The sequence below is a fragment of the Myotis yumanensis genome, unplaced genomic scaffold (assembly GCF_028538775.1).
Source record: "Myotis yumanensis isolate MYYU_CA2020_CCGP unplaced genomic scaffold, mMyoYum1.0.hap1 SCAF_8, whole genome shotgun sequence".
NCBI lineage: Eukaryota > Metazoa > Chordata > Mammalia > Chiroptera > Vespertilionidae > Myotis > Myotis yumanensis.
In genome coordinates this window covers 65339421-65360049 of record NW_027223759.1, presented here as the reverse complement: position 1 = coordinate 65360049, position 20629 = coordinate 65339421, and the positions used below count along the sequence as shown (strand labels likewise).

Sequence of the window (20629 nt, the reverse complement as noted above, 5' to 3'; positions counted from 1 at the left end):
ACCCTTTGCTGACCTTCTATAACCCCCCTTTTAAGTTTATTTTTTCTTTTTTTAAACAAGAGAAAGTAGACAGATACATGTTGGTAAATGCTAACTGTCGATATTCACATAGAGACACAGTATAATCTCTGAGCCCAATATACAGAGAAAGGAGGAAAAAAGCTAGAAATCTATGCACTACTACACAGGGGCCTAGCCACCTCCAGCTCCCAGCAGAGCTAAGGGAGCAGAAGGTTTTTTCTTTTTTCCCCACAGAGCACGGTGGTGCTGATTCCATTAAGATTTTCTTGAGACAGGAAGGGATAAAAATGAATTTGGAACAGAAAGGGGCAAAGATTCTTTTCCCACTGTATTCTGCTCAAGGTACACCCCCCCCCCCCAAATAAGGTGAGAACCATGGTGTAAAGGAGAGAAAAGAGACCTCAAAAACAGGGCGACTGAGCACAAGAGGGGGGAAAAAAAGACAAAGAAAAAAAAAAGACTGCAACTTGCTCCCAGGGACTGGAGAAAATTTAAAAAGGTTGGAATCCATCAGTGTTCATTAGTCATCTTCTCCTTCATCTTCCTCTCCTTCTTCCCCCTCATCATCATCATCTTCTTCACCTTCATCCTCATCCCCTTCTTCATCAATATCTTCCAATCCTTCCTCTCCTTCATCATCATCATCATCTTATTCTCCTTCTCCTTCTCCTTCTTCATCATCCATGTCAGGAACCGAGTAGTACTGTCATAGATTTGGCCAAATGTCATCTTTGATGACTTCTCCCAACTCATCTGCACCTGCATCAGAATGGTCAGTGAACCAGGTAAAGAAGCTTTCTGGTTCCTTATGCTGTCTCTTCCTGCTGGCTGTATTTTGTGTTTGACTTGAACATTTCGTCAAATCCTTTCCAGATTTCCATTTGATTTCAGTGGACTTTGAACATGGATCACCACTCTCATTCAGATGAAGCTCTTTGGAGAGAACTTTATTTTCAAAGTAAGGATTTTCATCAAAATAAAAATCTATTCTGTAACCTGATTTAATATCTTCAAATTCTGTCACTTCAACTCTTGTCAAATAATGCAGCGCCTCTTCATCCTCTTCCCCAAGCAGTGCAGACACTTGTGGATGGTTGACAAATGTTGGTACCCCCAAAATTTGGAATTTTGGCGATCAATTCTGACCACTTCTGAAAAAATGGTTGGCGGAGTTTGTTATATTTCTGTTCTACTTTCAAAATCTCCTCACTGGCTTGTTAATTAAGTCTGTCTATTTCATTTTGTACTTCATCAATATGTTCAATCGCTTCTTGCTGTTCTTTTTCTCCCTTTGGCACGTCCTGAGGGGTAGGCTACCTCTCCGGCTTGGGTACTGGAGGCACTTTCGGTTTCTTTGCTTGCGGTGGGAGCGAGGACTGGCGTTTGGGGGCCGTGCAGTGAGGGAAGTCCGAGGATCCGATCACAGGGAAGTGGCCGGGCTGGAAGGCGCGCTGAGACTCCTAAAATTTTCTTTAATATTCAAGTTTTGTGTGGAATTTTTAGTAGAATTATATTACACTTAAGAATTTATTACTAATTTTATATTTATTTTTTAATGTTTTTTTTTAATTAGTTTCTAGAGATAGAGGAATGGAGAGAGAAAAAAAACAAACAAAAATGTTGATGTGAGAGCAGAACTGCCTCTTGCATACCCCGCCCCCCCCCCCCACACACACACTAGGGATCTAGCCCCCAATAGGGACATGTGCCCTGACTAGGAATTGAACAGGCAACATTTTGGGGCATGGGACAAGGGCCCAACCAACTGAGCCAACCAGCCAGGGCTAATTTTGTATTTATTGTGTAAGTGTAATAATTCTGGGGCTATATATAAAAGTGTCAGTCATAATGACCTGGTACGTTGAGGTTATGAAACAAAATATTTTGGCTCAGACTAGATGTAGATTTTTATTTCTATTCTGTTTATAGTATTTCCTCTGCCTCTCCTCAATTCTTAGGAATGAATCTATAATAATAAAAGCATAATATGCTAATTAGACCGATGTCCTTCCAGACGAAGCCAGGGCTGCGAGGGAAGCCCGGGTCCTGGGTGCCAGAGGGGAGCTGGTGCGGCAGCCAGGGGAAGGAAGGCCTACTCTTGCACGAATTTCATGCATTGGGCCCCTCTCTCTCTCTCTCTCTCTCTCTCTCTCTATATATATATATATATATATATATATTCAAGTACTCAATGTTCTTTTTAAAGCAAACTATCATGTCAAATCATTCCATAAATTTTGATGCTTAAGTCATAAATGTTTAGGAATTCATTATGCTATTTTTGTCAACTTCCTTTTCCCAAAGTAGCTTACTGGGAAGAGCCATCGCTTTTCTTCCTTCAAAATTTCCATTAGATTCTCTATTTTATGTGAAATATAAGAAGCACAGTTAAAACTTATAGTTTTCTTTTGAGAGAAAGACAAAATGCTAATGTTATGACAGAAATCAGGCTGGCGGAAAGCCACAAACCAAACGCACTCAGCGGTTCAGAAAAGGACTGTCTAATTGCACTTGTGCCTGCTCAGCGGAGTCCTCTCCAGAGGCTGAGCCCCGAACAAAGCGGGGTTTGGCATTTTATGTTCTCCCAGGCTCTTTATCTCCCATATATGGCATATACATACATTCTGTACATTCTTTCTATGTTATATGTTAAGCTTCCAGGTATCTGTTGCAGTTTGGGGGGGAGGGCCATAACCTGAGACAGCAGAAGCTTGACCAGCAGTGGAGCCTGCTGGAGCAGAAGCAGAAGCAAGGGAGATTACAGAAGCTGAGGCGTGGTTATGGTGATGCAAGCAGGGAAGGGGCTTGCCATCTCACTAACTTTCACTATTAAAGTAATTAATTGAGTACTCATTGATTATTAGCTCCTGAATTAAAGATCTTTATTGGCATTAAAATATCATGATCTTTTGGAAACATTATTTTGTCTGATAGGAGAAAATAGTAAGCCAAAATGTGATTATTCACACTGACACCTTTTGGTAAATCATAACCCCATGCTGACAAGCTGTTCCTAACAGATCCTCTTCCTTTTTCAGCCATATACATGACGGAATAAAAAATTTTATCCCTTTCTCCTTTAAAATGTAACTTCTCTCTCAGCTAGGATGGTGACTGCTGAGTCATCCAATTCATCCCAGCTTTTATTGTAATGTCTAGAAATTCATCAAACAACAAGAATTTGGCAAAGAACCAGAAAAACTCCAGGAAGAAAACTAGATAAATGAAAGAGACACACCTGTGAGGAAAGTATAAAATAACTTGAAAAATAATTTAGAATAAAGTTTGATGACATTTTGGTAACTCTTAGAAGTGTTTAGGTGTGACTGCAAGGTCATCCATATCATGTCGTCTATCTCCATTTAAAACTACAGAGGACCTGGAGAGTATCATGCTAAGTGAAGTAAGTCAGTCAGAGAAAGATAAGTATCACAGGATCACACTCATATGTGGAACCTAAGTAACAAAAAAAACTGATGAACGGAGTGGATCCAGAGACATGGAAGCTTGGAACAGAGTGAGAAATCTCTGAGGGAAGGCGGGGCAGGATGGGAAGTAATCAACCAAAGACCTTGTATGCATATATGCATAACCCATGGACACAGACAATAGGGTGCTGAAGGCCTGGGAAGCGGGGGTAGGAGGGTTGGGGGTAGGATGGAAGGGGTCAATGAGGGAAAAAAGGGGACATAGGTAATAATTTCAGCAATAAAGAATTATAAAACAAAACTACACAGGAACTAGTTGGACGAACTGCCAGGGAGCTTGCTGGGGAGGCTGTTGGGTGTAGCTGAATATTGGATGAATGGTCAGGGGTTGGCTGGGTCAGAGGTGGTGGGATTTAAAATCAGCCACTAGGACTTCTGTTAGACAAAGGGTGGAATCAGCTCAATAGGCAATTAGCGATGAATGACACTCTGAGGTATCATCTGAAGAGCTTACTAAAAGGATTTGCAAAACATCCCTGCCTGAACTCCTTAGGCAAGAGCATCCTAGGTGCCTCTAATAGTTGTTTTCTAAATATTCACCCAACTGCCACTTCAAAACTACCCTGCTCTATAATATAAGCTCATCATGACTTACAAAAGATAACCCAATTTAAAAGAAATGTCACTGACACCTGCTGAGGCTCAAATCAAGTAGCTGAGAGGAAGTGGGGAAGAAGTAAGAATAATAGGAAGAAAATAAGAAAATAAATAATTAAAAATATATATTTATTAAGGAAAGAAAAAACTGGTAAAAGAGGGAGGGTGAGAATCAAGTCTGAGGGGTCAAGAATCTCTAAATCTACTATCTTAGGCAACGATGGAGCTCTAAACCAATAGTTGGCTGTCTTCAATGGATGCATTATAAACCCCACAGGGACTTTTCTTTTCTAATCCAACACTTTGATGTTTTTGCAAGCAAAAATCTCCCTGAGATAAATTAAAAGAAAAAGTATGGTAAGTCTCTAGAACCTCTTTAACTGAGAAGCCTGACAAATTAAATTTCCACCACAACCAATAACAAATTGGATAAAATCAGCTTATTTTAATCAATGGTGCCAACAGACAGAATCCCTTTTTAGTGACTCCCCTGGCCTCTGCATTAGAACACATTGTCATTCCAGTAAAAAACAGCAGAGCATTTAGGAATATGTGCTCTCACGCTAATGAAGATAAGGATGCTCATTAAAAAGATGAAACATTTCTAGCTCAGAGTAATATGTCTAAACTAAAAAGCATGGGCATGAGATCAAACCATGGAAGTGTTGTGCCTGCCTCAAAAGTGAAAAATGATGGATAATGACAAGAGAAATCAGAAGAAAAATAAAGAGTTTATACCAACCTGGAAAGTACCACAGTGCACTCAAAGCAGCTAAGTCGTGTTCCCTGATCAATACAATAAAATGCCGTCAATAAACTGGGCAGCAGCCCTCACAAGGTACATCGCTTATAAGCTGCACTCATAAGTCATTTAGGCTCCACAAAGGGCACTTCTCTCAAGAAGCTGAAAGTGTATGTATATTTATCACAGACAGAAGCCTATTCTCAAACAAAAGCTTGAAGAAATCTTCTCTTCTTTTGACCAAATATAATTTTGGTTCTTACTTTAAATATAGAGGGAATTTTAATAAGTACCTAAAAGGCTTTGGAAACCAAAGAAGCACTCTTGACAAAGATCTGAGGCAGCCAACAGGACACATTAAATGTAGAATGATTTTTTAAAAAGACAAGACATCTTAAATAGTTCCCAAATCAGGTGGTCATATATTTAGTATTTTTCACAGCAGCAAGAGAGGGATTTCAGCCCAGGTGGTGGCTCAGTGGCTGAGCATCAATCCATGAACCAAGAGGTCCCAGGTTCCATTCATGGTCAGGGCACATGCCCAGGTTGTAGACTCAACCCCTAGTAAGGGGGTGTAGGAGACAGCTGATTGATGTCTCTCTCATAGATGTTATTGTTTCTTTCCCTCTCCCTTTCTCTCTTTCTAAAATCAACAAAAAAACATTTTTTAAAAATAAAAAAGAAAGGTATTTTATTGGATTAAGAAATGGGGGTCAGTTGTGAAAATGCAGTTTGATATTGAAACTTATGGACTCTGGTGCAAAAGAGTTCCCTAGAAGAGCACTGGGTGTTGAATCCTCGGTGAAGTAAGTCCCCTTCGTTGAGAAAGAAGACTGGAGTGAGTGTTAGGAGGCTGGGAGTCTAGTTCCTGTTCTTCAACTACTTATAACTGTGGTCTAAATCAGGTCATACCACCATTCTAAGCTTTAGTCTACATTTGGAAAATGAGAGGGCTGAACTGGATCTCTTCCAGCTAAGATTTAAAATCATATTTCAATCCACGCCTTTACTAGAATATGCACAGTTTGCCATGGTGTATCTTGTGTTGCTGGAATCTTAGGAGAGGGGCAGGGAAGGCATCATGACAACAGTGATGCTAATAGAAGACCTGAGAATTTTAAATGCAAGATCATCCTGTTACTTCATAAATTTCCATTCTCACTCATCTGAGTATCCTATATAATAAAACCCTACTATACAAATCGACAGAACAGCAGAACGACTGGTAGCTATGATGTGCACTGACCACCAGGGGGCATATGCTCAACGCAGGAGCTGCCCCCTGGTGGTCAGTGCGCTCCCACAGGGGGAGCTCTGCTCAGTCTGAAGCCAGGCTCACAGCTGGTGAGCGCAGTGGCCAGTTAGTATATTATATAAACTCTCTCGTGCACCAGGCCTCTAGTATATTATATAAACTCTCCCCTAATTTTTCCTCCTTTGCCACCATCATTGCAATTTAAAGGCTTTAACTTCATTCCATGCTTATTTTAATATGATTGCACCCATGTTGTAAGAGTGGATGAGCACATATCCACTAAGGCAATACCTGTTCCTTCTCTAAGACACGGAGAAATTCACTGGATTTTCTTAGAGGAAAATCTGAGGGGATTTCCTCAACCTACTCGCAGGATTTGAAAAACAACTTGGAACCCACTAAAAGGCTTTTACACATTTTGGAGTTAGGTATGCAATCAATCTGATGCACAGGCTATATTGATCATGTGACCTTGGGTTTAAAACCCTTTGACTCTAAGTCTTATAATTTAGAAAATCTAGATAAACCATCTACTTCACAGAATTACTAAATATAAATTAAGCAATTTTGTAATATATGTTTACTCAGTACTTGTCCATGTCCTAAACCCACCACAATACCTACGTTTTATTTTAAGAAAAACATTAAAAACCTAAATTCATCGTAGAGAAGTCATAGCCAATTCCTAGGCCTGCCAAACAGTTTCACTGTCTCCTGAGGAAAACTACTGAGAGTCAGAAAGGAGGCAGCCTGTGGGAGTCAGCGAAATCCATCTCTCCTGGGAATCAACTCAGAGGTGGTCAGGGGAGTGGTCCTTCAAAGGAGGGACAGTCCGTTATAATGTACTTCCACTGCCTTTAGAGAGACTGTCTACAAACCTAGATTAAGCCAAACTGTATGAGAGGTATTACCGATTGCCAATTAAAAGAAAAAAAAAAAAAAAAAGAAAAGAACTTTTGATGCAATCAGTTCGAACTATCACAGAATGCCAATTCTTCCATTTGATTTCATATCAATTCAATGACTGGCATTACTTCAAACACTTTGCCCATTTAGATAAAAGGTATTTGTCTTTTGAATTAAAAAAAAATTGGAATTCTCCACTCTAAAATATATGAAAATCACATCAAAAGTCGATGTGCCAACAGCTTGCTCTATTAATCAAAAATGTTATGTCAGGATTCAGTCATTCCATTTTTAAGTCAGAGGAGGCAGTTATAACTCATGTTCCAACAGGTTAAAGTTAATACAAGCATCCAAAACTATCTTAAATTCCATCATGCAATATTCATTCTGATGACTTGTGAAAAAAAAAGTGATCCTAAAAATGTACTATTATAATTGAAAACGCATTACATTGAATGTGCACGCATGCCTCGGAAAAGCAATCGTTTGGTGGCCAAGGTAACAGAGGTAAATGAAATAGGGAAGAAAATAATCATGGGACAAGTAGTTTAAAAGGATGACACACACTTCTCTGTGAGTTAATCTGAGTGGAGTTAGTTTTGGAGGCTGAATGGTATAAGGCAAAAACGTTCCATTGTATCAGGTAAGCAGAAGAGAAGAACAGACTTCTGTAAGTGGAAAAACTAGTTATTGGAAAGAAAAAAATGTGACTCTGTAGCTTAGTACAGAGCAAACCTTGACACTGTTGTTAGTGGAGTCAGAGAGAACAGCACTTGTCAGTGCTTCTTGCATAAAAACTAAACAGAGGAACAGAGCTGATAATATCTGAAGCCAAGCATTTTATTCAGCTAAAGTGCCTAGCATTCCCGTGTGAGTACATGCATTCTTGTTTCCAATGCCATCATCATATTTAATGTATTTTAAGAATGGGTTATGTGAACTATGTAATAATAATGAATATTTTCATCGAAATAAGTATATTGAGTGTTTATGTTTTCAAATGCCTGCAAAGAATGCCTGGAGACCCTTGCTTGGCAATGCTTAGCTAGTAAATAAAATATATATGCCACCTAGTGCCAAAGCCCTTTAACAGCACAAACAAAGCAGAGGTTTAGAGATACACATTTCACAGCATGTGTCCAATGCACTGCATAGTCTACCAGCAGAATTTTTGTTGTGATAAGGTCATAAATTCTATTTATTTTGACTGTTTCCAATGGCTACTCAAATACAGAATATAGTGAAATAGTTTGTGAATGTAAGTATTAATACAACATCTATGAATTTGCTAGGTTATGACTGTATACCATTAGAAGCTCAAATTTACAAATAATAACTGGGATTATAAATTCTAATTTTTTTGTATCCTCTAGGATGACTTCGGTTACAAGTACTAGAAGAGCATGATACAAATTATTTCAAATAATAATGAAATGTATTGTCTTTTCAGAGTGAGAAAATGGTTCCCAGAAACCTTCTTTTATCTCAGTGGCCACAACCGGTTGCAGAGTATCCTAAAATAGTGGTTCTCAAAGTACACTCCTTATCACACACAAGACCTACTAAATCAGGTATGCGGGGTGAGGCTCAACACTGTTTTAACAAGCCCTCCAGGTAATTCCGATACACACTCATACGTGCAAACCAGTTCTCTGAGCCCATCCTGGTTTAACCAACTATAGTTGTTTAAAACTATCTGACTGTGAATCTTGGAGTTTAGGAGAAGGGCCTCTCCTGAGGGCAGATAATTGAATAAAACCAATACTTTGACAGCAAAGAAGGTATCAGAGAATAGGAGTGTGGAGGGGTGAGTGGATAAACGTTGAGAAGGCAACCTTTTCACATTCTCTCTCTTCAAACAGCATAGTGAAGGAGAAAGACCAGGAGCTTTTGAATCCAAACAAATTCAGTTTGGAGACTTCATTCCAACCCTTAGTGAAACAAATGGCAAGTTATTGCATGACAGGCACCTCTGCTTTGTCATCTCTGAAATTAGAATAATGCGCTTATCAAAGAGATTTTTTGACTGCAATATAGTAAGCACTGAGTAAATTGTAATTTCTCCTCACAATTTCATCAAAGCTCCCACTAGGCAAGATTAGCACTTTGGGGCTTTATTTTTTGTTTCATTTCTAAGTAGCCAGTTAGATGGATAAGAGCATCTCAAAGTGTTACTTTATTATTTATTTACTAGAGGCCCAGTGCACGACATTCGTGCACTGGGGGGGGGGGGGGGGGGTTTCCCCTCAGCCAGGCCTGCACCCTCTTGCAGTTTGGGATCCCTTGAGGGATGTCTGCCTGCTGGTGGGGAATGGGCCTAAGCTGGCAGATGGACATCCCTCGAGGGGTCCTTAGAGCTTAGCGCTGCCTCAGAGGTGGGAGAGGCTCTCGCCACCGCTGCTGTGCTTGCCAACCATGAGCCCAGCTTCTGGCTGAGCTGTGTTCCCCATGTGGGAGTGTACTGACCACCAGGGGGAAGCTCCTGTGTTGAGCGTCTGCTCCCTGTTGGTCAGTGCGCATCATAGCGACTGGTCATTCCACCATTTGGTCAATTTGCATATTAGCCTTTTATTATATAGGATACAGTAAGGGTGTTACCCCAAAATTAACAGTATTTTCCTTCTGCAAATAGACATTCTTTTTTATTAAAAGCTGGCTCATCTATTGAATTGGATACTGGATTTCAACAGACTTTTGTCTGAACCATTGAAACAAAATATTTTATTGATTTAAATATAAACTATTCAACATTCAATTCTGAAGACTAGTTTTAGAGTCACCAGCTTCAGCAAATAAAAATGCAAAATACCCAGTTAATTTTGAGTTTCAAATAAGCAAAGAATATTTAAGTATAAGTGTATTCCAAATATTGTTTATCTAAAATTCAAATTTAATTGGTGTCCTATATTTTGTCTTGCAAACCTCCTAGTATTCCACTTTCTACTGCATGATCCCACTACTGAGATAATCTATGGGAAGCATCTGAGAGATTGGTCAGTAAACTTAACCCTCCCACAATCAGAAGCATTAACAGTGTGAACACATTGCGGACTCAGTTTACTCAAGTGCAAAACTAGGCTACTAAACTAAAAATCTAAGGTGCCCTTTTTCTAAAACTGATGTATAGGAAGCTTCACAGCATTTCTGGGATCATATGAACAATTAGATGGTGCATTATTTTCAAAACTCTATAGTACTATGCAAATAAATATGTAATGGTGATCATAGAACAGCTTATCATTTTAAATTAAGATAAGCCTTATAAATAAAACTACTCAAAGCCTTTTTTATATACTTACATTTTATTAAAATACCCCCAAAATATCACCATGAGAGGTCAATGTAAGCAATATATTTGAATTTCTTCTATTTCAATTGCCTATAGACATTCATAAGGTAGGCCTTGAGAATTCTTTCTTCCTTAGAATCCCTCTAAGTTTAATAGAATAAGCTACATTTATTTGTTACCAACAATCCTAGTAGCAATCCATAATAAAAAGTATGTGCTGAGAAAATCTGCTTGTTGTAAAATTGTTTTCAAGGAATAAGTAAAACATGATATATAAATAAATAACTGAATAATCTATATATAGTTATTTTTATCGAGGTATTTTCACGAATCATAAAATTATGTTAACACTATATAGTTTAGCTATTTCTTCCTAAACTTACTTTGATAATATAAGTAAAATATAAATTGCATGTTTTCACCTCTTTATAGTACATTAGTAATATAAGTATGTAAACAAAGAAATAAAAATAATAGTGCTTACATTAATAAAGCAAAATACCTGTTTATATCACAATGACAATTAAGGATAACCAGCTTAATAATCTTAGGGCATTAAAATTAAGCAAATTTAAATGACATGTTCACATTTCTTATCTACTGTGATCATAAAAACTTTAAAAAATTGATTCTAAATCTTTATGTTCAAAGAATAGCCTCATTTTATCAATATTTTAAATGCCAATTTTCCTCAATGTTTCAAATTAGTTGTTTCTAAAAATAATTCACTCCTGCCAACTCCTGACAAAATAATGTAGGTCATATTATGTTTTTTATAATAAAACTCAATTAAAGAAATTTATGGTTGAATATAACTAATTAAACAAAACAGAAAAGCAAATAAGAAATTGATTTTAACATATAATATTTATGCTGAAGGAAACAGACATCATTAAAGAGGTAGGATAAATTAAGGCATAATTAGATTTTAAAATAGATTTTATTTATTTTAGATTTATTGGTAGATTTATTTTACCTAAAATATGAAATTGTTATTTTTAAGGTCAAATATCATCAAATATCAGTAATTTCATATATTTCAACCTAATGGAATGATTTTCAAATGCCTTTGGAGTTGAAACTAGCTCTTTAAACTTAATTTTACTCCAGATTTATGATTTGTAATTTCAGACATAAAGATGCTTATTGCAGCAAAATGTAATTAAATAATTAGAAGCGGTTTCAATGTATCTTAGTAGGGACATAGTTCAGAAAACTATTGTTCATATAAATTTTGGAATATTACTCAGTATGTAAAATAACATTTACATAACTTTTTATTATACTTTACAATAGAAAGTCTGAGATAAGAAGAAGCAAAACTACATATATAGTACAATCTCAACTATGATATAAATGCATACATCAAAGTATCATCAGTGGGCGATTTATGAGATTTTCCTGTATGTGCCAGATTTTCTACTATAAATATCTAATCTTTTTTTAATGATTGGATTTTTTAAAAAGCTTATGATTCTTCTTTCCAACAGAACATGGACAGAAGTGACCATGTGTTAGTTCCACATGCAGCCTTTGCAAATTTCTTCTATCTTGCTCTTTAGCCCTCCACCATGCTCTAAATTAGGAGCTGTCCCTTCAGTTCATTCTTGCACTGAGAAGACATGTAAAGTAACTTACACTTGACTCAGATAATAAATATTTATGTTTGTTAGCTACCAATATCTAGGGCTTAATGCTACCCTGGAACAATATTGAAGCAAGAGGTCAGGAATCAGCACATGTTGAATCTGGGGAGGATGTGGGTATACAGTTGGTCTTTGAAAAATATGCACTTCCATCCTCTCTGATACCCAGGGCTTCAGATAATAGCCTTTATTTTCAGGTTTACTCAACTCTGCATCTTCCTTGGCTTCCTCCCAGGTCTTTCTGGCCCTTCAGCTTTGTCAGTTTTCACTGCCTACTCATGACTATCTAGCTTCCTGCCCAGCCATTTCTCCAGACTACACACGAGTTGTAGGGTCAGGCTCCATGCTCTTCTGGTGCCAGTCTAGCAGCCTTCTTGGGCTACACTCAGAAAGTGAGGCAGAAGCTCCTGTTTATCTCAATGGATGAGTCTATCAAAACCTCCTGGGATTTGACCTCTAGAACTGAGGAATTGTGGAGCCTTTATTCTTAAAACTCTTCATTCCAGTTGCTGATTGGAAATTTGATTGGGGTACAAAACTGATTTTTATACTACCTAGTACTCTTTCATAGTCTAGAGGTCAAGATATAAATTCTTAGAGTCCCAAGATACTAAATTCTTACAATCAAACAGCATCACCCACGCAAACAAAGCTTATTCTGGATTCATAACTATTGTGTAATTTTGTAATTTACATTCAATAACTTGGCTTTATCCTTAAGTTATATCTTCTCTCTGCAGAGGCAAAGGACCCCCACCCAAAATTTGATTCTGATGTAGAGACTGACGATGTCACACGTACACACACAGAAACACAAACACCAAGAGGGTATGAGAAGCTTTAGTGCTAGCATAATGAGGACTCTGGGAAGAGCAGGACAAAGTTCTCGAACAGGTCCAAAATGGTTTGAGGGAGTAAGGAAAGTAGACACTAGGCTTTCTTATGGCCTTGCTCAGATGTGGGCAGATGGCTGCTCTAGCAAAGGAAATAGGGAGGGGTAAGAATTAAAAGCTGTTAAAAAAAATAACCAAAAACAAACAAATACCAAACACTAAAAATGGGCATCAGCCTTCTCATTACACTGAGGCATCCTGTATAGAAAGACTTGGAAGTCAAGGGGGAGTCATGACAATGGGAACAGAGGAACACCATCACCTTAATCTCTCAAATTATTTTACTTGATAAAACTAACATTTCTTAAGACTGTAATACATTCCAAATACTGCAACATACATGGTGAATAAACTTATAGATATATTTGTGCTTTGTTCTAAATTAATTTGTATATTTTTCTGTTCTCCTTTCCAAACTAAGTAGTAACAAAGGCTTTCTCGTTTCTTTGCCCAATGGAGGGTTCTGGGTGGAAGGTTCCAAACAAGAGTCTTGTGAAAACAAAATTCTCTTCCTGAATGTTGCTTTTCAAGGTCTGAGTTATGGGGATCACCTTAAGTTCTATCCGAAGGAAAGAAAAAGAAGGTCAGGGCTGAAGAGGCACTCAGCATCCAAGGAAGAGAGGCACATCTTTCTGGGCTCAGGAGAAGGACAAGAATATTGACTCCGACACCCAACTCCTAGAGATGCCCGAAGAAGGCAGGACTAAAGGGAAAGTTGCTTTAACCTTGCCTATTGTAAGCTGGCCTGTGCTGTCAGGCCTCGTCAAAGATGCTCTTGAATGCACTTGATTAAAACAGATTCATTCAACTTCAGGGCCTCTGTAAGTCTAGATAATGAAAATACTAGTGGAAATCAGGAGCCCTTACCTTGGTGTTATGTTCTGCCAACAATCCTGGGAAATGTTTCAAAGTAAAAAGAGAACCAATCATCCTCGGGACTGAATTATCTGCACACCTCATATGATGGGAGCAGAGAGTCATATTTCATTTGATTTTAGTTAAAAAAAAAAAGACATGCAATATTTCTCCTGTGCTTAAATTTGGATAGAATAATTCATCTCCTCTAGGACATATTATCCTGTTTGACTGAGCTAGACAACAGAGGGCTAGCCTATGTTCAAAAGGTAGGAAAAATGATGATTCAGATTTGGCTTCAAGTGCTTCCACCATGAAACTAGCAAAAATTTGGTGTAAAAAATATATAAAAGATAAGGAAAAATGAGTAGATTCTGTCCTCAATGGCTCCTTCTCTTAGGTCCATGGTCAGAATTCAGTAGAGGGCAGAGGGAGAAGTTCAGCAACTCAGAAACTCGGTCACATTGCCTTTTACACATAGGCTGGGGGAGGGGCCGTGGATGCTCAGATGTCTACATACCACCATCAAGGAAATGCTGGCTGTGCCACAGCCAAATACTTGCAGGTCTTATTACTACATCATGACTTGCCATAAATGTAACCAACTTAACAACCCAAAAGTCATAACAACACCACTTTATAAATGAGAAAACAGAGGCTCAGAGATTGTACAACTTATACACATTAACTCAACTAGTAAGCTACTATCAACATTAAAATTTAAATCTGACCTCAAAGAATTAGTCTTTTATGCTACATTATATTAACATCCACTAATATTTTTTTCCTGATGTTATTGGACAAAATTTAGATGAGTTTACAGAGTGGATTGAGGTGAAAGCATAATATCCTGTTAAGGGGAAGGAGACAGAGCTGAAGGAGGAAGAGCTGATCATAAGTGGCAAAAGCCAAAGAAAGTTCAGGAGAAGCAGGAAGACTACTGTTTTTTTCTATCTCTACCTATGAGGGAGGCCCAGACAGAGAATGGGCAGGTGAAGTCTGATAACTCAGAAAAGGAAAAATCAAGGAATAACTGAAAGTTAAGTTCTTAGGGACAATGATGGTCAAACAGGGGAAAGCAAACTCAGGGATACAAGCCAATTCACCAGGAAAAGTAAAAGGGTACAAACCCAGAGGTGTGATAGCAGTAATTGGAATGAATCAAGGGGATCAATACAATGGAATAAACCTCCCAGAGATAAATCAGATCAGTCACTCAACTGCCTAAAATATTTCAATCGCTGTCTATTATCCTACAAGTAAAATCCAAATCTCTTATTCTGGTATAGAGGGCTCATATGGAGCTGACTCAACTTATTTCTGTCCAATCTGCCCTTACTTTTGCATCTACTTTTATGTTGTATTCCATGCCCTTGGTCTCTGTTTTCTTGGTGTTTAATCTCTTAACAAACCCAACCTGTAATTATCTAAACTTCTCACCCTAATTTCTATCCTTCCTTCAACTATATTAAAAATGGCTCCATTAATCAAGAAAATTATATTAAGTCTCTAGACATTATGTTAAGAATTTTATGCATAATATATAATGCACTGCTTATATTAGCCTTTGAAGATAGGTATTTTTTGCATGTTACAGATAAGGAAAGTGGGTTTCAAAGAGGATAAGTATTATATCCATCACTCTCCCACAGTAATTCATAGTGTAGCTTTACCCATGTACCCTCCTGACTCCCGAGCCCTAAAGTTCATAATAAATCCATTAAAGCTGCGTCTAAAACTGAAAGGTGAGCACAAAATAAACCTCATCTATTCTGAAGAAGAACATGTATCAAAGAGATCACAACCATCTTCAAGTTTCCAATGAATTATGTGTGTCCCAACAGCAAAATCATAAAACAAAAGCATTCAATTTCATCTGGAGAGATTACTTAAAAAACTCATTTCTACTAGTGGTCTTAGGAAAGATTTTCTTTTGTCCGTGCCCATAGTAAGGGCCTAATAAAGGTTACCCTTAGAAAGGACTCATTCACTCTTGGGTGTGAACATCTTTTATATTTCCTAACCTACGTACTGAAATAATTATTTAAATATAGACATTAGAAAACCATTAAAATCAAATTATACAAGTTATGGTTTGCTGTTAAAAGGCTATCAAGTATATATGGAAGTTTTCCAGTGTGCTTTTGTATACCCATCGACCATTGCTCTAAAGACTGTGCGAGTGCAATCTCTGATGAAGATTTCAGCAAGCACACACCCAAAGAGAACCTGAGGCGCAGGAAGAGAGCTGGGCTTTTTTTTACAATTATTACCAGTGCTTCCACGATTTCTCATAGTGGGATAACAGCACTTTCTCTGAAAATTTTAAAAGCATAATTTATCATTAGGTTCCTGAATCACTTTTGATAGGTGGATGAATTTTGGATTATGTATTTCCCTTGAGTTTAGTTTCAAATTAAATCCCACAGTCTTCCCATGAACTATGCCCCCAAACTGATCACAATCAGTGTTTCTAAAATCATATAATTTTCTATAATCATTTAATTAAGGTTCCTTGGCTTAAAAATTAGAAAAATGAGGCCCAGAGAGGTTATGTGAGAAGTTAAAGGTGTAGCTGGGGGTAGAACCAAAGCTTTCTCATCTCCATCTACTACGTTAAGCCATTCTGCAGGGTCAACTGAAGCAGCTACAGTGGGTGGGTGATGGGGGAGGCGGATGTTAGCCACACTTATTTCCTATACTGGGCACCATTCAATTAAATGAAACTATAAACAGCCCTCTAATTGCTTGGATCCTAATTAGACACAATAAATACTAAGTGGCATACATTTTGCCACTCCCTGCTGGAAATACAAATGGTTACATATAAACATGTATAATTTAGGAAAAGACTCCATCAGTTTCTATATAACATATTTTTCTTGTTCTACCAAGGATGACAAATTGACACATAGTAAATAAGATCAGTGTTAGCGAGCTGTTAGCATTGCTGTTTATTTTTTCATGCTTTTTTTTTTTTTAATCAGAGCATCAACTAGGCATTGAACTGTTACATGCACAGAAATGGCAAGCAGCAATTAACAAGCTGAAACTGATTCACATGTAAACAACCTTTGGCTTGTATTTTCATGAAAAATAGGGATAAAATTAATTTTTTAATATTTAATTCCTGTTGATTTGATCCCCTCCCCCCATCCCCCTCGCCTCACTACTCAGGTCTTCTGCCTCTCACAGATTCACCATGCAAGTTTACCTTTCTCATAAGAGGTGTGGCTTTCTTTGAGAGAAGAATATTTAGTTCAGTGTTACTACAGATTAATCTGCTTTTCTTCAAAGATTACCTTTATCCATTTTTGTATTTTATTCACTCCTCAAATACAATTCCACAAAATACAATTTTATTTGAATTTATTCTCCACCAATTTGGGAAATCTCAGTGTAGTTTTCACTGCTATAAAACATTCTGTGGCTAACTCATTTCCTCTTTAAAATGCATCAGAGGGTCATGGTGGCTCATAAGAACCTCTGACACAGTTTCCTGGAGAATTTTGAATGATGTCATTTCTATTCTGAAGCGGCAATCTAAATCACTGTTTTCCCCCCCTACAAGTGCTTCTCAGACTTTGGTGTGCATAAGAATCACCTGAGAGCTTATTAAAATGCAGACTTGGGGGCCCTACTTCTTGAGGTTCTGATTCAGGAGGTCTGGCCTGGTGCCTGAGGTCTTGCATTTCTAACAAGATCCCAGGTGATGCTGATGTAGCTTATGAAGCTTCTGCCTTCAGTCCCCTGGAAACACCATACAGATTCCTTTTGAACATATGCAAATGGACACAAAAATCTATCTTAGCACATTGTAAAAAGGGATATTTTGCCATTTAACTCGCATCATTAAATCTGTTCAATGAAATACATTTAGGAAAGGATAGAAGTTTCCACCAAACCTAACCCATGATGACCCCCACCCCCTGTAATTATGCCTCAGTCACATATTTCTACAAGAGAAAGCAGTAGCTTGTGCAAGAAACAAATCACTGTAGAGCTCCATCTGAATAAAAATATACATGTGTTTGTGACTTCTCATTGTTATCTATAACTCTCCCCAAAGCTGTAGTGATTTGGCTTCTCATCTGTAATATTTTACAGACTAAATTGACAGGTTTGTGGACAAATCTTTGTAGGATACAGAACAGCAAGAGTAAATAATAAATAAAATAAAATATAGAATATGGATAAACTATCTGTGTCAAGGATGTGAACATTTCAGGCAGAAGAGCTTTAGGGCTGGGGCTCAGACAATGCCTCAGATTTCCTAGGGAATGATGCTAAGGAACTATCATTTCTGTCCACATCTCATCTAGGAAGGAGTTAAGGAAAAATTTTAGCTTTGTGGATGAGCTAAATGATAAGAGAGGTTGACTAATGTTGAGCAAAAGAGCATATCTTCTGCTTTAAAAAAACAATTATTTTGATCGTGCCCATCTATCAGTGAAATAGTTTTGAGTGCACACACATACTTCAAAGTATTTATGCTCACTATTATAATCTTACTGGAGGCCTGGTGCACTGGGGGAGGGGAGGGTCCCTAAGCCCGGCCTGCACCCTCTTGCAGTCTGGGACCCCTCAGGGGATGTCCGCCTACTGGCAGATGGACATCCCTCTCGCAGTCCAGGACCCTTTGCTCCTTACCACCCACCTGCTTGCTACTCCTTACCACTTGGCTTGCGGCCCCTTAGCGCTGCTGTGGAGGCAAGAGAGGCTCCGGCCACTGCTGCTACGCTTGCCAGCCATGTGCCCGGCTTCTGGCTGGGTGGCACTCCCTGTGTGGGAGCAAACTGACCACCAGGGGGCAGCTCCTGCATTGAGCGTCTGCCCCATTTTGGTCAGTGAGCATCATAGCGACTGGTCGTTCTGCTGTTTGGTCGATTTGCATATTAGGGTTTTATTATATATAAACATAAAAAAAACTAAAATATATATTTTTGAAAGTTGAGATAAAGGTGAAATAAATGTTTAAACATCTTACTAATAATATCTTTATATTAGAAAGATATAATCTACACTTAGAGAAAGGTTTATCATTAATGATATTAAATATAAATCCATATTCTAAGTGGACTTATTAATAATTTTAATTTTTAAGAACATATGTCAATATAATTGAATAATTAATTTTTAGCCTCCTAATGTGATTAAATGCCAGTATCAGAAGCAAGAGGAACATCAGCGATGCCAGTTTCTTTGCTTGCACTATTATATTCCATTCAATTTGTGGTTCCTCTGCTGTGATCTTTTTAAGCTCTCCCTTAAACCCTAGTTGGAAATTATTTTTCCTTGAACTTCCTTAGCACTCTTGGTAGGTGCATCACTCTTTTGTCAATGATCAGTTCCTATCTGCATATTCTTAGGTGTCTTTCACTCATTTATTCCCATTACCTACCTTCCATAGTATGTTAGCTGTAGCAAGTGCTTAATAACTATTTATCAATTAACAAGTGATTGAGTGAGAAAACACATATTTCATACAGAAGCATGCTAAGAGACAGAAGAATCTTTTCATTTTCAGTTAGGAATCATATCTACTATATTTCTCCTTTTATAAATAAAAACTTTAATTAAAATTAATTTTCAGCAATAATCACAAAAGAGTGTTTTTCTATGAATCTCCTTGCCATGCCAACAGGATGATTACTCATACTCCACGAGAAATCTGGCACATCACATTACTTTCACTTATTTTTATAGCATGTAAATTGTCTCACATCTGATAAGTCGGCAACAGAAGAACTCCCTGGAGATGGACTAAAATAATTCTGCAGGAGCAAGTGTCTTTAAATCTAAAAAATTTTCAGAAAATGTCTGCTTTGAATGTTCTGTAGAGAGAATAATAAATGTACATTAGCTAGTCTCTTTCACCAGTGTTTCAATATATAAATGCATCTATAATACTTGTGTTTCACAAAAGCATTGTTTTCTTATACATAAATTTATTGAAAATATTAGTTTTATGGTAGTAAGTGTCAACCATCTCACATAGCACCTACAACTTCACAAGCTAGGAAACTCTAACATAAATGAAATATAAAAAAATCTGAAATAAATCTAAAATCACAGAGAGTGACTTTCTTGAAAAATAGGAATCAAATCAATGAATTCACATTAACATCATGGCCAAAACAAGCACAAATATTTGTTCCAAAAATCAAGAAAGTTTCACGTGCATCATCTCATTTCCTCTGAAAAATCTTGTGCTATGAATGGTTGGGCTTACAGGTTTATTATATGATATTCAATTAAAAGAAAGTTACCTGAAATTATTCTTAATGTAAGAGTTAATTTAGACGTCACAAACTTAAAGTTCTCCAAAACTATTTTGATAGCTTAGTTGACAACAACCTGGGACTTTCCTTGTCTTTGACTTGACCTGCGTGGGAGGAAGTCAAATAGCCACAGGCATCTGAGAAGTTTTATTTCGGACCCTTTGCTTTTCTTTCCCTCCATACTTAGGTATTTTCCATTTTTAGCAGATCTGTTGGCACACAGAAGCATCTAGGGAGGCATAAGCTTCTAAATCCAATTTATCTTTCATTTGGAAAAATAGAGAAAAGGTTTTATACTTCCCAAGTTTTATGCCATGTTATGAAGAATCAACACACCAGCTTTATGAAAATTGCTGATATAAGTTTGGAGTAAAATGTGGCTGCAGGTTATTTTTGCTCCAGAGAGGCCCTGCTGCCACTTGTAAAGGTGAATGCAGGGGTGCAGATGAGACCACCAAGGTCCCTGGCTCTGCAGCTGTGTTGGCACAGGACTATTACACAGATGGAGACATGAAGGAAGTGTTTCATCCATAGGAATCCCAAACATTCTGGAATACAGGACTGATCGAAGATCACCAAGGGGCTCACTCAACAAAATATGGTTCTTGAACTTTACCGCTTTCATATAGCTGATCCTAAAACAGTAATCAATTGCT

General features: G+C 37.6%; 1 pseudogene; it reads right to left on the bottom strand.

Moving 5' to 3' along the window:
• Positions 1-428: 428 nt before the first annotated feature.
• On the bottom strand, positions 429-3069 carry LOC139015794 (protein SET-like; annotated as a pseudogene).
• Between the last annotated feature and the right edge of the window lie 17560 nt (positions 3070-20629).